Genomic DNA, 15,699 nt, shown 5'->3' with positions numbered 1-15,699 from the left:
GAATCCAACAGTCACACAGAGCAAGAATAGCACGTACAAGAGACTGTCAATTACATAATGAATCTTGCACTCTCACACATCACCATTCTAACAGAGGCAGAGTGAATCTCTCACTCTCAAACAGTAGCAAAAACTGACAGCTACAGAATGAACCACAGACCCACCAACAGTGCCAGAGACTGAGAGACACAGAATGGACCCCACACCTACACACAGTGCCAGGGACTGAGAGACACAGAATGGACCCCACACCTACAAACAGTGCCAGGGACTGAGAGACACAGAATGGACCCCACACCCACAAACAGTGCCAGGGACTGAGAGACACAGAATGGACCCCACACCCACAAACAGTGCCAGGGACTGAGAGACACAGAATGGACCCCACACCCACAAACAGTGCCAGGGACTGAGAGACACAGAATGGACCCCACACCCACAAACAGTGCCATGGACTGAGAGACACAGAATGGACCCCACACCCACACGCAGTGCCAGGACTGAGAGAGACAGAATGATACATACTCTCGGGCACAGTGAATGACAGATTGAGATTGAATCACAATCGCATATGGTAACAGACTGACTGACTGGCAGATATAGGTTAAAATCCACACTCACATATTAGAAAGTGACTGGTACAGAGTAAAATGGATATTCACATAACTTTTATTCTGTACCTCTCAGTTTTTGTTAACACATTCTGTAAACCAATAGATACAGAATAAAATACACACTTGCATTCCAGAGTCAGACAGCTATAAAGTAAAACACACACTCACATACCAGAGACTGGAAGATATGACTAATATCCACACTCCTGCACAAGAAGCTGGCAGGTACTGATTAAAATACACAATCACATTCTGGAAACTAACAATTGGAGAGTAACAACAACAGACAAATACCAGAAACTGACAGGTAAAGATTAAAACCAAACTCACTTTCCAAAGACTGACAGATACAGAGTAAAGCCCACACTGACACCACAGAGAGTGACACATACAGTCTATAACACACTCACACATGAGAAAATGACAGCTACAGAGTCAAACCCACATTCACATCCGAGAGAGTGACAGCTACAGAGCAAAATCAACAGCCACATAAAAGACACTGACCGATGCAGAGTCAAACGAACGCTCACATCCCACAGCCTAACAGGTACTGATTAAAACAGACTCACACATCAGAAACTGATAGTGCTGCATTTGTGCTGTATCTATCACAGCAGAAACTGACAGGTATAGATTAAAACCCCGATTCATATACTAGAAACTGACGGGTACAAAATAAAACCCAACTCAGAATTGAGAAAATGAAAGTTACAGAGTATAACCCAGACTCGCGTCGCAGATACTAACATACAGAATAAAACTCACACTTTCATCCCAGAGCCTGAATGATAGAGGAAAACCACACTTGCATACCAGAAACTGACAGATACAGAGTAAAACTCACACTCTCACATCAGAGACTAACAGATACAGAGTAAAATCCACACTTGCATCACACCGACAGACAGCTATAGAGCAAAATCCTGCACTCCCATACCAGAGACTAAGCTATACAGAGTAAAACTGACACTTACATAAAAGACAAATAGAGATACTCACTCTCTCATATCATAAACTGACAGATACAGGCTAAAATCCACTCTCGCATATCAGAAACTGGTTGGTACTGATTAAAGCCCACATTAACATACCAGAAAATGACACACACAGAATAAAACCCCACTCACATACCAGAGTCTGACAGATACAGAGTAAAACGCACACTCACATCCCAGAGACTGAGAACTACAGAGTTTTACCTACATTCCCATACTGGAAACAGACAGGTACATGCAAAAAAAATCACACTCACATCCCAGAAACTGGCAGATACAGAGGAAAACCCATGTTACAAATTTAGAAAATGACAGGTACAGAATAAAACTCTCATAACAGAAACTGACACGTTCAGAATAAATCCCCAATCACATACGAGAAACTGACAGGTACAGGGTAATACCCACATTGACATACCAGAGACAGACAGATACAGAGTAAAATCCACACTCACATCCCGGAGACAGGCAAAAACAGAATGGAACTCGCAGTCACATTCTAGAAGCTGACATAGTGTATAATAAAACCCACTTTCGCCCACCAAAAACTGAAGAAAGAACAACACTCACGTATCAGATACTGACAGCTGTAAGAGAATAAGAAATAGAAGCAGGCGGTAAGGCCCCTTGAGCCTGCTCCACAATTCATTACATTCATGGCTGAACTTCACCCTGAACTCCTGCCTGATACCCATTTCCCTTGATTCCCTTTGTTCTCTGTCTTGAATATACTCATTGACTGAGTGTCTCAGACCTATGTGTATAGAATTCCAAAGATTCACATCCCTCTAAGTGAATACATTTCTCCTCATCTCAGTCCGAAGTGTCTGATCCCTTATCCTGAGACTATGATCCCTAGATCCAGACTATCCAGCAAAGGGAAACATCCTCACAGCATCTACCCTGCCAAGCCTTCTAAGATTTTTTTTTAGGTTTCAATGAGTTCAGCTCTCATTCTTCTAAACTCCAGAGTGTATAGGTGCATTTCACTCAATCTCCCTATCCCAGGATTCAATGTTGCACCCCCCTCTAATATCCTTCCTTGGGCAATGAGACCAAAACTGTGCCCAGTAATCCAGGTGTGGTCTCACCAAAGCCCTACATAATTGCAGCCACACTTCTTTACTCTTATACTCCAAACCCCTTGTAATAAAGGCCAACATATACTTTACCTTCCTAATTGCTTGCAGTAGCTGCAAGTTAACTATATGTGATCCGTGTACAATGACACTCTTATCCCGCTGAATAACTACATTTACTAGTCTCTCTTTTAAACATTCTGCTTTTCCATTCATATAAAAATTAACACACACTCACATCCCAAAGTCTGAACAATACAGTGTAAAACCCACACTCACATCCCATAGTCTGAACTATACAGTGTAAAACACACACTCACATCCCATACTCTGAACTATACAGTGTAAAACACACACTCACATCCCATAGTCAACAATACAGTGTAAAACACACACTCACATCCCATAGTCTGAACTATACAGTGTAAAACACACACTCGCATCCCATAGTCTGAACAATACAGGGTGACAGGTTGAGCAGAGACCGTGGCTTCTGAGCTTCCAGATCCACCTCCAGGCTTCACGCTCCAGCATTGAAATACTTGCCTGCCCCCGCCACCCCTCCCCCCTCTCCCCGCCCAGTATTTAAACCGATGGTAAGGGCCCATGCGAGCTCCCCACCCCAGCTTTGTCAGCAGCAGCCATTTCCTCTGTGCTGGGCTGATGATCGTTGAACACATCAGGGAGCGGAGATATCCCGGGCCCAAGTAAGGGAGCAAACAGCAGCCTCCTTACAGCAGTACATCGCATTGGGAATGTGTCTGTAAATGGGCTTTGTGTCGGGGTATCGGGGCTGTTTGTAAGAGGCAGAGTGGAGCAGGAAGTAGTTTGGGAACATGGAGTGAGTAGGGGAAGGGAGAGCATGTGTACAGTGTAAGGTAACAGAGAAAGTTAATCACCGCACTCTTTCAAATCATTGCTGCTTTCTTTCACCAAATCAGTAGTGAATGTTCCTGATTCAGTCCCAATCTCACTGTGTCTGCTGTTCTTGGACATGAACATGGAAACACAGCCTGACAGTGAGGATGTGAGGAGTGTCACAAAGTGCATCTATTGCAGGCAGCAGGACAGAAAGTAGACATTTCAAATTTGGTAATTTTGTTTCAGTGCGTTGAATTCTCCAGAACCATGTAGAAGGTGATCGAGAGATACATTGTCGCTCCCTCAGATACATCAGGATCTGGGCTCTGTGACATTCTGTTGCCTGCACAGGCACTTAACTCGGTTCCAATAGACTGAGAACAATTGTTGTACAGCCCAGGTACCTGTGGTTATAATCCAGAAAGCAATTCAGAATTTTACAGGTAGTCCTATGGGAGTGGAAGATATACACCGCGACTGTATCAATCAGGTGATCCCATTCATGGACCAGTGCCGGATTTGTATTGTGTCTGGATGCTGATAACTTTCTGTAGAACCGTCATACACACCTGGTGTGGAAAATCTGAGTGCCGCTGTACTGCAGTGAGCTCAGACAAGGACCCTGTTTGTATCACGGTTTCCTCTCTTCAGATACTTTACTTTATTATAAACATAAACATTCATTACTACTGAAGGATATCCTTATTAGGGGGAAAGTGTATTCGGGAAATTGATGGGATTGAAGGCCGATAAATCTCCAGGGCCTGATAGTCTGCATCCCAGATTACTTCAGGAAGTGGCCCTAGAAATAGTAGCTGCATTGGTGATCATTTTCCAACAGTCTATCGACTCTGGATCAGTTCCTATGGACTGGAGGGTAGCTAATGTAACACCACTTTTGAAAAAAAGGAGAGAGAGAGAGAGAAAGCGGGTAATTATAGACCAGTTAGCCTGACATCAGTAGTGGGGAAAATGTTGGAATCAATTATTAAGGATGAAATAGCAGCACATTTGGAAAGCAGGGACAGGATCGGTCCAAGTCAGCATGGATTTATGAAAGGGCAATCATGCTTGACGAATCTTCTGGAATTTTTTGAGGATGTAACTAGCAGAGTGGACAAGGGAGAACCAGTGGATGTGGTGTATTTGGACTTTCAAAAGGCTTTTGACAAGGTCCCGCACAAGAGATTGGTGTTCAAAATCAAAGCACATGGTATTGGGGGTAATGTACTGATGTGGATAGAGAACTGGTTTGTAGACAGGAAGCAGAGAGTCGGAATAAACTGGTCCTTTTCAGAATGGCAGGCAGTGACTAGTGGAGTGCCGCAGGACTCAGTGCTGGGTCCTCTGCTCTTTACAATATACATTATCGATTCAGATGAAGGAATTGAGTGTAATATCTCCAAGTTTGCAGATGACACTAAACTAGGTGGCGGAGTGAGCTGTGAGGAGGACGCTAAGAGGCTGCAGGGTGACTTGGACAGGTTAGGTGAGTGGGCAGATGCAGTATAATGTGGATAAATGTGAGGTTATCCATTTTGGGGGCAAAAACACGAAGGCAGAATATTATCTGAATGGCGGCAGATTAGGAAAAGAGGAGATGCAGCAAGACCTGGGTGTCATGGTTCATCAGTATTTGAAAGTTGGCATGCAGGTACAGCAGACGGTGAAGAAGGCAAATAGTATGTTGGCTTTCATAGCTAGTGGATTTGCGTATAGGAACAGGGAGGTCTTACTGCAGTTGTACAGGGCTTAGGTGAGGCCTCACCTGGAATATTGTGTTCAGTTTTGGTCTCCTAATCTGAGGAAGGACGTTCTTGCTATTGAGGGAGTGCAGCAAAGGTTCACCAGACTGATTCCAGGGATGGCTGGACTGACAAATCAGAAGAGACTGGATCAACTGGGCCTTTATTCACTGGAGTTTAGAAGGATGAGAGGGGATGTCATAGAAACTTATAAGATTCTGACGGGACTGGACAGGTTAGATGCGGGAAGAATGTTTCTGATGTTGGGGAGGTCCAGAACCAGGGGACATAGTCTTAGGATAAGGGGTAGGCCATTTAGGACTGAGATGAGGAGAAACTTCTTCACTCAGAAAATTGTTAACCTGTGGAATTCCCTGCCGCAGAGAGTTGTTGATGCCAGTTCATTGGATATATTCAAGAGGGAGTTAGATATGGCCTTTACGGCTAAAGAGATTAAGGGGTACGGAGAGAAAGCAGGAAAAGGGTACTGAGGGAATGATCAGCCATGATCTTATTGAATGGTGGTGCAGACTCGAAGGGCCGAATGGCCTACTCTGCACCTATTTTCTATGTTTCTATGTTTCTACTTTATTTTCTATTCTCCCCATCAGTTGTCCATATCATAACTAATATTTTTCTGGTATTATTATTCTCAAAGCAAAATACTTCATTGATGCAGTATAAAGGTGATATTTTTTCCATCCGGAACACAATGAAAAGTGCAGGCAGCTCCTTCTCGCATACAGTAAGTACATTATCTCTCACAGAGCGCAGAGACACAGAACTGGCCTCAATCCTATTCGCACAGGCAGCAGAAGCTGTCAGTCCAACAGTGATCCGGAGTGGCTGAGTTACATTGTGAATCTTCAGGCCACACGGAGCGGGAGGATCAAATGCTGTTTCACTATTGAAACAGACCACATTCATATACCAGATACTGAAATATACAGAATAAAACCCACACTTGCACACCAGAAACTGATAGGTATAGATTAAAACCCACACTTTTTACCAGAAACTGACAGGTGCAGATTAAACCCCACACATATACCAGAAACTAACAGCTATGGGATAAAACCAATACTCAAATACCAGAAACTGACAGGTACAGATTACTCCCCATGCTCACATATCAGAGACTGAAAGGTACAGAATATCACCCACACTCACATACCAGACACTAATAGGTACAGATTAAAGCCCACAATAATAGACCAGAAATTGATAGGTACAGCGGAAACCCCACCCTCACATACCAGAAACTGACAGGTTCAGATTAAAGCCACATGTTTTTTAACCAGAAACTGACAGGTGCAGATTAAAACCCACACTTGCATACCAGAAACGGACAGGTACAGGATAATTCCCACACTCACATACCACAAACTGATACATGAGATTACCCCCATACTCATACCAGAAACTGACAGGTACAAGTTACCCACAATCATATTCCAGAAACTGACCGGTCCAAATTAAAACACACACTCACATACCAGAAACTGACAGGTTTAGATTAAACCCACACTCTCATACCAGAGATGGGCAGGTAATAAAATACACACTCATATACCAGAAACTGAAAGATACAGAATAAAATACACAGTCGCATACCAGAAACTGGTAGGTACAAAATAAACCCCACATTCGCATCCCAGAGATTGAAACGTATCGAATAAAATACACACTTACACGTCATAAACTGACAGTTACAGAAAAAATACACAGTCACATACCAGAGACTGACAGGTATTGATTAAACCTCACATTCACATAGAAACATAGAAAATAGGTGCAGGAGTAGGCCATTCGGCCCTTCGAGCCTGCACCATCATTCAGTAAGATCATGGCTGATCATTCCCTCAGTACCCCTTTCCTGCTTTCTCTCCATACCCCTTAATCCCTTTTAGCCGTAAAGGCCATATCTAACTCCCTCTTAAATATATCCAATGAACTGGCATCAACAACTCTCTGCGGTAGGGAATTCCACAGGTTAACAACTCTCTGAGTGAAGAAGTTTCTCCTCATCTCAGTCCTAAATGGCTTACCCCTTATCCTTAGACTATGTCCCCTGGTTCTGGACTTCCCCAACAATCAGGAACATTCTTCCAGCTTCTAACCTGTCCAATCCCGTCAGAATTTTATATGTTTCTATGAGATCCCCTCTCATCCTTCTAAACTCCAGTGAATACAGACCCAATCGATCCACTCTTTCCTCATATGTCAGTCCTGCCATCCCGGGAATCAGTCTGGTGAACCTTCGTTGCACTCCCTCAGTCGCAAGAACGTCCTTCCTCAGATTAGGAGACCAAAACTGTACACAATATTCCAGGTGAGGCCTCACTAAGGCCCTGTACAACTGCAGTAAGACCTCCCTGCTCCTGTACTCAAATCCCTTAGCTATGAAGGCCAACATACCATTTGCCTTCTTCACCGCCTGCTGTACCTGCATGCCAACTTTCAATGACTGATGTACTATGACACCCACGTCTCATTGCACCTCCCCTTTTCCTAATCTGCTGCCATTCAGATAATATTCTGCCATCGTGTTTTTGCCACCAAAGTGGAGAACATCACATTTATCCACATTATACTACATCTGCCATGCGTTTGCCCACTCACCTAACCTGTCCAAGACACCCTGCAGCCTCTTAGCGTCCTCCTCACAGCTCACACCGCCACCCAGCTTAGTGTCATCTGCAAACTTGGAGATATTACACTCCATTCCTTCATCTAAATCATTAATGTATATTGTAAAGAGCTGGGGTCCCAGCACTGAACCTTGCGGCACCCCACTATTCACTGCCTCCCATTCTGAAAAGGACCAGTTTATCCTGACATTCTGCTTCCTGTCTGTCAACCATTTCTCTATCCACATCAGTACATTACCCCCAATACCATGTGCTTTAATTTTGCATACCAATGTTTTGTGTGGGACCTTGTCAAAAGCCTTTTGAAAGTCCAAATACACCACATCCACTGGTTCTCCCTTGTCAACTCTACCAGTTACATCCTCAAAAAATTCTGGAAGATTTGTCAAGCATGATTTCCCTTTCATAAGGACCAGGACATCGGGTAGGCTGTGTGTGGCAAACATGGCCCGCAGGCTTTCAGTAGTGGCAGCGGACGTGCTAGCCAACATTATCTCACATTCAATCCACTTGGAATACACGTCTACAACCACAAGGAACATTTTACCCAAGAACGGGCCTGCATAGTCGATGTGTACCCGACACCACGGTTTGGAGGGCCAAGACCATTATCTTAGCAGCGCCTCTCTGGGTGCATTGCTTAACTGCGAGCATGTATTACATCTGTGAATACAGAACTCTAAGTCCGCATCAATACCGGGCCACCACACATCGGATCTGGCTATCATTACGATGCCAGGGTGGGTACTATAGAGGTCATTGATGAAGGTGTCTCTGTCCTTCTTGGGGACCACTACTCAATTGTCCCACAGAAGGCAGTCTGCCTGTATAGACATTTCATCGTTGCACTGCTGGAATGGCTTTATCTCTTCCTGCATTTCCACTGGGACACTGGACCAGCTCCCGTGAAGCACACAGCTTTTGACTAGAGATAATAAGGGGTCCTTGCTTGTCCAGGTTTTGATCTGCTGGGCAGTGACGGGTGATTGCTCACTCTCAAATGCTTTCATAACCATGGCTAGATCTGTGGGCTGTGCCATTTCCACCCCCGTGGTGGGCAATGGCAGCCTACTGAAACCATCGGCGCAGTTTTTTGTGTCTGGCCTGTGGCGGATGGCTTAGTTGTATGCGGACAACGTGAGCGCCCATCTCTGGATGCGGGCCGATGTGTCAGTATTTATCCCTTTACTCTCGGAGAATAAGGATATAAGTGGCTTATGGTCAGTTTCCAATTCGAATTTTAGCCCAAACAGATATTGATGCATTTTCTTTGCCCCATTGACACACCCTAACGCTTCTTTCTCAATCATGCTGTCGGCTCTCTCAGCCTTAGACAGACTCCTGGATGCATAAGCAACCAGTTGCAGTTTCCCGAAATCATTAGCTTGTTGTAATATACACCCGACACCATATGACGACGCATCACATGCTAGTACCAAAGGCTTACATGGATCATACACCACAAGCAATTTGTTTGAGCATAACAATTTTCTCGCTTTTACAAAGGCATTTTCTTAGCTTTTACCCCAAACCCATTCGTCCCCTTTTCATAGTAAGACATGCAGTGGTTCTAACAGTGCTGAGACCCGGTAAGAAGTTACAAAAGTAGTTCAGGAGTCCCAGAAACGACCACAGCTCCATCACGTTCTGTGGCCTCGGTGCATTCTCGATTGCCTCCGTCTTCGCGTGTTTGGTGGGCCTGATGCCATCGGCCGCAATCCTCCTGCCCAGGAACTCCACTTCAGGTGCCAGGAAAACGCACTTCGAGCGTGTTAACCTGAGCCCCACGCGGTTGAGTCAACTGAGAACCTCCTCTAGGTTCTGCAGATGCTCGACTGTGTTCCACCCTGTGACCAAGATGTCGTCCTGGAAGACCACGGTGTGTGGGACCGACTTCAGTAAACTTTCCATGTTTTCCTGGAATATCGCCGCCGCCGATCGGATTCCAAACGGGCATCTGTTATAAACAAAACGACCTTTGTGTGTGTGTGTTGATGCAGGTGAGGGCGTTTGATGATTCCTCCAGTTCCTGCGTCATGTAGGCTGAAGTCAGATCCAGCTTTGTGAACGTCTTTCCTCCCGCCAGCGTTGCAAAGAGGTCATCGGTCTTTGGTAGTGGGTATTGGTCCTGCAGGGAGAAACGATTGATAGTTACTTTGTAGTCGCCTCAGATTTTGACTGTGCCATCTCCCTTGAGGACTGGGACGATAGGACTGGCCCATTCATTAAACTCGATCGGTGAAATGATGCCCTCTCCTTGCAGCCGATCTAGCTTGATCTCTACCCTTACTCTCATCATGTACGGTACTGCTATCGTCTTGTGATGGATGGATCATGCCCCCGGAATTAGATGGATCTGCACTTTTGCTCCTTGGAATTTCCCGATGCCTGATTCGAACAGCAAAGGAAATTTGTTTAAGACCAGAGCACACGAAGTGTCGTCAGCGGGCGATAGCGCTCAGACGTCGTCCCCGTTCCAGTGTATCTTTCCCAGCCAGCTCCTGCTGAGCAGCGTGGGACCATCGCTCGGTACCACCCAGAGTGGTAGCTTGTGCATCGCTCCATCGTAGGAGACCTTTACAGGAATCGGTTCTTTCGTGTAAGTTCTTAGTTTCTTACGAACTGGAGTTAAGACTGGCCTTGAGGTCTTGTTGCACCACAACATTTCAAAAGTATTTTTGCCCATGATGGACTGGCTTGCACCTGTGTCCAGCTCCATTAACACCGGGTGTCCATTTAGTTCAACATTTAGCATTATCGGGGGACAATTTGTGGTGAATGTCTGCACTCCATGTACCTCTTTCTCCTCGATCTGAGGCTCTGGTTCGTCGTGATCCTCTGTGGATCTGTCCTCTTCTGCAACATGGTGGTTTTAGGTTTAATATTCTTTGCAGCTCGCCTGCACAGTCGTTGGAGGTGTCCCATTGTTCCACAGCCCTTGCAAATGTACTCTTTGAATCGGCATGAATGGAAACAATGATCACCCCCGCAGCGTCAACAAGGTGTTAATGGCCTTGCATTCATCACCCTTGATGGTGGACTCTGAGACATCTGCAGACGTGTATTTGCAGGTATATGTGATCAGCCCTTTACATTACGATTCAAAAACAACATCACTTTGTTCACAGTACTTGTAGCAGCACTTGTGTGCTGAGAGATTTGCTTTATATTGTCACTGGTGGCAATGAATGCCTGGGCTATTGCTATGGCCTTACTCAAGGTTGGAGTCTCTACAGTCAAAAGTTTGCGAAGTATGGTTTCGTGGCCAATGCCAAGTACGAAAAAGTGTCTGAGCATGTGCTCCAAATGTTCTTCAAATTCGCAATGTCCTGTAAGGCATCTTAGCTTGGTGACATAACTCGGCACTTACTGGCCGTCAGACATTTTGTAGGTGCAGAACCGGTACCTCGCCATCAGAATGCTTTCCTTCGGGTTCAAATGCTCTCAGACAAGTGTGCACAAATCATGGTATGATTTCTCTGTGGGTTTTGCTGGAGTGAGCAGTTTCTTCATGAGGACATACGTTGGTGCCCCACAGACAGTGAGGAGGATCGCCCTTCATTTGGCAATGCTTTCTTCCCCATCTAACTCATTGGCCACAAAGTATTGGTCGAGTCACTCCGCAAAAGTTTCCCAATCATCTCCCTCCGAGAATTTCTCCAGGATGCACACTGTGCTCTGCATCTTTGGGTTCGCTATCTGTATCTCATTGCCAGTTGTAGTAGATGGAGAACGAGTCAGATTGAACACTGTGAACTCAAAGTAAAGTGTGACCGTAGTCTTTTGTTGCAAGTCTCCAGAGTGCCTCTCTAACCTGTGAAGCCTCCTTAAATATCTGTGCTCCCTTGGGACTCCAGGGGATGAGCCCTTTGGTGGGTGTACAGAGTAAATACAAGTATACATAAATAACAGTAAAGAGTTGGGGTCCCAGCACTGATCCCTGTGGCACCCCACTGGTTACTGATTGCCAACCCGAGAATGAACCATTTATCCCGACTCTCTGATTTCTGTTCGTTAACCAATCCCCTATCCATGCTAATATATTACCCCCAACCCTGTGAACTTTTGTCTTGTGCAGTAACCTTTTAGGTGGCACCTTGTTAAATGCCTTCTGGAATTCCAAATACACCACATCCACTGGTTCCTCTTTATCCACCCTGTTCATTACATCCTCAAAGAATTCCAGCAAATTTGTCAAACATGACTTCCCCTTCATAAATCCATGCTGTTACATCCATGTTACAGCAGTGACAGATAAGAAAGGTGTTGAATTAAACGATGGGTGGAAGCTAGCATCAGGGCGGAAGGACAGTGAGGGGCTCTTGCCTTCACAGAAGGACTCCCATGTCCTGATCAGAAGTGACCCTCAGGCAATCTCGGTTACAAACCGGTTAATGACTCGAACATGTAGAAATGTAGATCGACAAACATAGCTGTTCAGATTATTGAATATATACAGGAAAAAACGTGAGTGAACCTTCCTCATAAGTCCGGCCATCATTAACCATTTTTGCCTGAGAGCAGAATGAAACATAAAGAACAGATTATAAATCGGGAGGGGATGTCATTGATGACCTAATTCAAGAATTTGAGATTTTGGCGAGCAATAAATCTGATTGGATGTTTAAAGAGACCAATCAGAGAGATGCAGAACAATGGAAATTGACAACGTGGCCAATGAACCAATTACAGTCATTGCCTTCACCCATCCCTCATTAGCATAGGGCTGTGGGCGGAGTGTGGGGCTGCCTGTATAATGCGAGCCCGGAGCAGAATTTCCTTTATATCTGTACCTGACTGAACAAGACGATGCCTGAGGAAAAGAAATCGCTTCTTGGCCTTTTGGCTAAGATCATGCGTAACTGACCTGACAGGGGAGTAACCATGACCCCAAAGTGGTTCTCCCTGGATCAGGAAGGTAGTTTTCCTATGCTTTTTGGAAATAGGAGGTGGGTGGGGTTGCTGACCCATCCACCTCCATGGCACGAACCTGGTATTGCAGTACTTCCAGGAACGGTGCTTGGGCTCTAGGCCTTTTGGCTAAGAGCATTAGCGCAGGGTGATCCTTGATGTGTGCAAGGTGACCTCTGGCGTTTGTGATCTGACAAAGAATTGGAAAGATTGGCTACGATTCAAAAAAAAAAGAAACCAGCTTCGAAAAAGGGTGCCAAGAAAGTAATCAAGAAAACACCACCGAAGGGTGGCAAGAAGCGCAGAAAGTCGAGGAAGGAGAGTTACTCCATTTACATCTACAAAGTGATGAAGCAAGTTCACCCCGACACCGGCATCTCCTCCAAGGCCATGGGCATCATGAACTAGTTTGTGAACGATATTTCCGAGCACATTGCGGGTGAGGCTTCCCGCCTGGCCCATTACAAGAAGCGTCGCACCATCAGTTCCCGGGAGATCCAGACCGCCGTGCGCCTGCTGCTACCCGGGGAGCTGGCCAAGCACGCTGTGTCGGAAGGGACAAAGGCGGTGACCAAGTACACCAGCTCCAAGTAAAACTCCACGCTGTCCTGACGGAACAAATCCCAAACACAATGGCTCTTTTAAGAGCCACCCACAACATCATTGAAAGAGCTGCACAAACACATCACCCTTTAGACTGAATTTACTGTAATTATTTCCCGAACAATTGTGTTTGAGACCCTTTACAATTCCAGCTGTCGATTTAGTTTTGAATTCTTATAAGCAGCTTCACTGACGGGTTCGACGTTGGCGTCGCTGTAATTTCCCGCAGTGAGTAAACTACAAACACGGTCCCTGGTCGCTTTCCCTTTGCTTCCAGACCCGTTCATTCACAGCGCCTGCCGACGAATTTATTTTGGGAGGGCGGGGAAACTCCGATTTCAGTCTCACGTTCTCACTCAAGCCCTTTTCACGTTTTGTTTTTATTCCGTTGCGGCTCAGTCCGTTTATTAACCCGAGACTCCCCGCAGTGTAACAACCCAGAATGGGAGTTCTTAGAGACTAGAACAGGGGCAGTTTGAACACCCTGTCCCTCTTCTATTTTTACAGAAGGACTCTCAGTTCTGGTCTCACTCCCACAGCAGCTCCTATGAAAAAAAGTTCACTTTTACAACGATGGAGCTGGAATGTGTCCCGTTACAGAATCAGTGGGGACTGAGTCCCGCCCGTTACAGACAGTTTGAACCTGAAGCCGAATTTAATGCTGATTGTAACAGGCTGGAATTTGCAAAGGAAACATGGAATCAGACAAAAGGAAACAAAAAGTGTTTTGAAGTATTTGGCTAATGGTGAAGTTACTAACATAATTCACAATTTTAACAATTATTGGCGGGATTTTTGAATTTTAAAAATCGTTAGGTTCTGACTTTGAGAACCAATCATTTTCGCCCTACTTTAATTGGTGGACTAAACAGGCTGTGATTGGTCATGGGAAACGACCAATGAAATTCACCACAGAGTGACCAATCACAAGGTCGCTCCCTGTATCCCTCCAGAATGTATAAGAAGGGCAGATGTGGGAGGAGTTTCTCATTCTTTCTCTGAGCTTGTGAATTGTGGAAATGTCTGGAAGAGGAAAAACCAGCGGTAAAGCTCGGGCCAAGGCCAAGTCTCGTTCCTCCCGAGCCGGACTGCAGTTCCCTGTGGGCCGTGTTCACAGGCTCCTGCGAAAGGGGAACTACGCTGAGCGTGTGGGTGCCGGAGCCCCGGTCTATATGGCTGCTGTGCTCGAGTATCTGACCGCTGAAATCCTGGAGCTGGCCGGCAATGCGGCCCGCGACAACAAAAAGACCCGCATCATCCCCAGACACCTGCAGCTGGCCATCCGCAACGACGAGGAGCTCAACAAGCTGCTGGGAAAGGTGACCATCGCTCAGGGTGGAGTGCTGCCGAATATCCAGGCTGTGCTGCTGCCCAAGAAAACCACCACTTCGTCCAAGACCAAGTAAAGCGGACAAGATTTAATCTAATAACCCAAAGGCTCTTTTCAGAGCCACCCACAGGATCTGTGAAAGGGCTGCTTACTGTCTTAATAGTCATGTACCGATAGATTGGCCTGTTTTAGACCTGTAAACATAGAAAATAGGTGCAGGAGTAGGCTATTCGGTCCTTCGAGCCTGCACCACCATTCAATAAGATCATGGCTGATCTTTCACCTCAGTACCCCTTTCCTGCTTTCTCTCCATACCCCTTAATCTCTTTAGTTATAAGGGCCGCATCTAACTCCCTCTTGAATATATCTAACGAACTGGCATCAACAACTCTGCGGTAGGGAATTCCACAGGTTAACAACTCTTGAGTGAATAAGTTTCTCCTCATCTCAGTCCTAAATGGCTTACCCCATATCCGAATGGGGGAGTTTTCAGTTCCCAGTCACTGCATTACGGTTCTCTGCTCACAGATACACGCTTCCAGTTAACAGCGAATAATTGAACTACAGTTGTCACTCAACAATTGTATAAATACCGCCACAGGTTCCTTAAATGTTCTTTAATCTGTCTGAAAACTAGAGTCGGCGGTGATGAATTAATGTAGTAATAAAAGGGTCTAGTTTAATTTTGGTCTGGTTTGAGATAGTTTGAATGCTGTTTCTGTTCTCGGGAGCTCCGGCCATTCCCGGGCTGTGTATTTCTCTGCTAAGCCAGTCAGTTTAGACCGCACTGGAGCAGCGAGCGATGTACACACAGAACCCGGGTCAATTGCAGTGCCTCCCAGATCTGCCTGTCCCCATTCTCCGGCAACACCGAATGGGGAAATCTGTGTTCTGCCCCGGGGAACTC

The 15,699-nt window shown here is 45.6% G+C and overlaps 2 protein-coding genes and 1 pseudogene across 16 annotated transcripts in view; 2 read left to right on the top strand and 1 right to left on the bottom strand.

Annotated features, from left to right (window-relative positions):
• Positions 1-15,699, bottom strand: part of LOC139273639 (zinc finger protein 239-like) — a 332,544-nt gene that overhangs the window by 49,281 nt on the left and 267,564 nt on the right. The window lies entirely within an intron of this gene.
• Positions 1-15,699, top strand: part of LOC139273629 (zinc finger protein 436-like) — a 107,902-nt gene that overhangs the window by 51,893 nt on the left and 40,310 nt on the right. The gene's annotated exons all lie outside the window — the stretch shown is intronic.
• LOC139274266 (U2 spliceosomal RNA) lies at positions 12,775-12,975 on the top strand (annotated as a pseudogene).

This window comes from Pristiophorus japonicus, chromosome 9 (assembly GCF_044704955.1).
Source record: "Pristiophorus japonicus isolate sPriJap1 chromosome 9, sPriJap1.hap1, whole genome shotgun sequence".
Classification (NCBI taxonomy): domain Eukaryota; kingdom Metazoa; phylum Chordata; class Chondrichthyes; family Pristiophoridae; genus Pristiophorus; species Pristiophorus japonicus.
The sequence above is the reverse complement of the archived record's forward strand: the minus strand, read 5'-3'. Positions and strand labels throughout refer to the sequence as shown.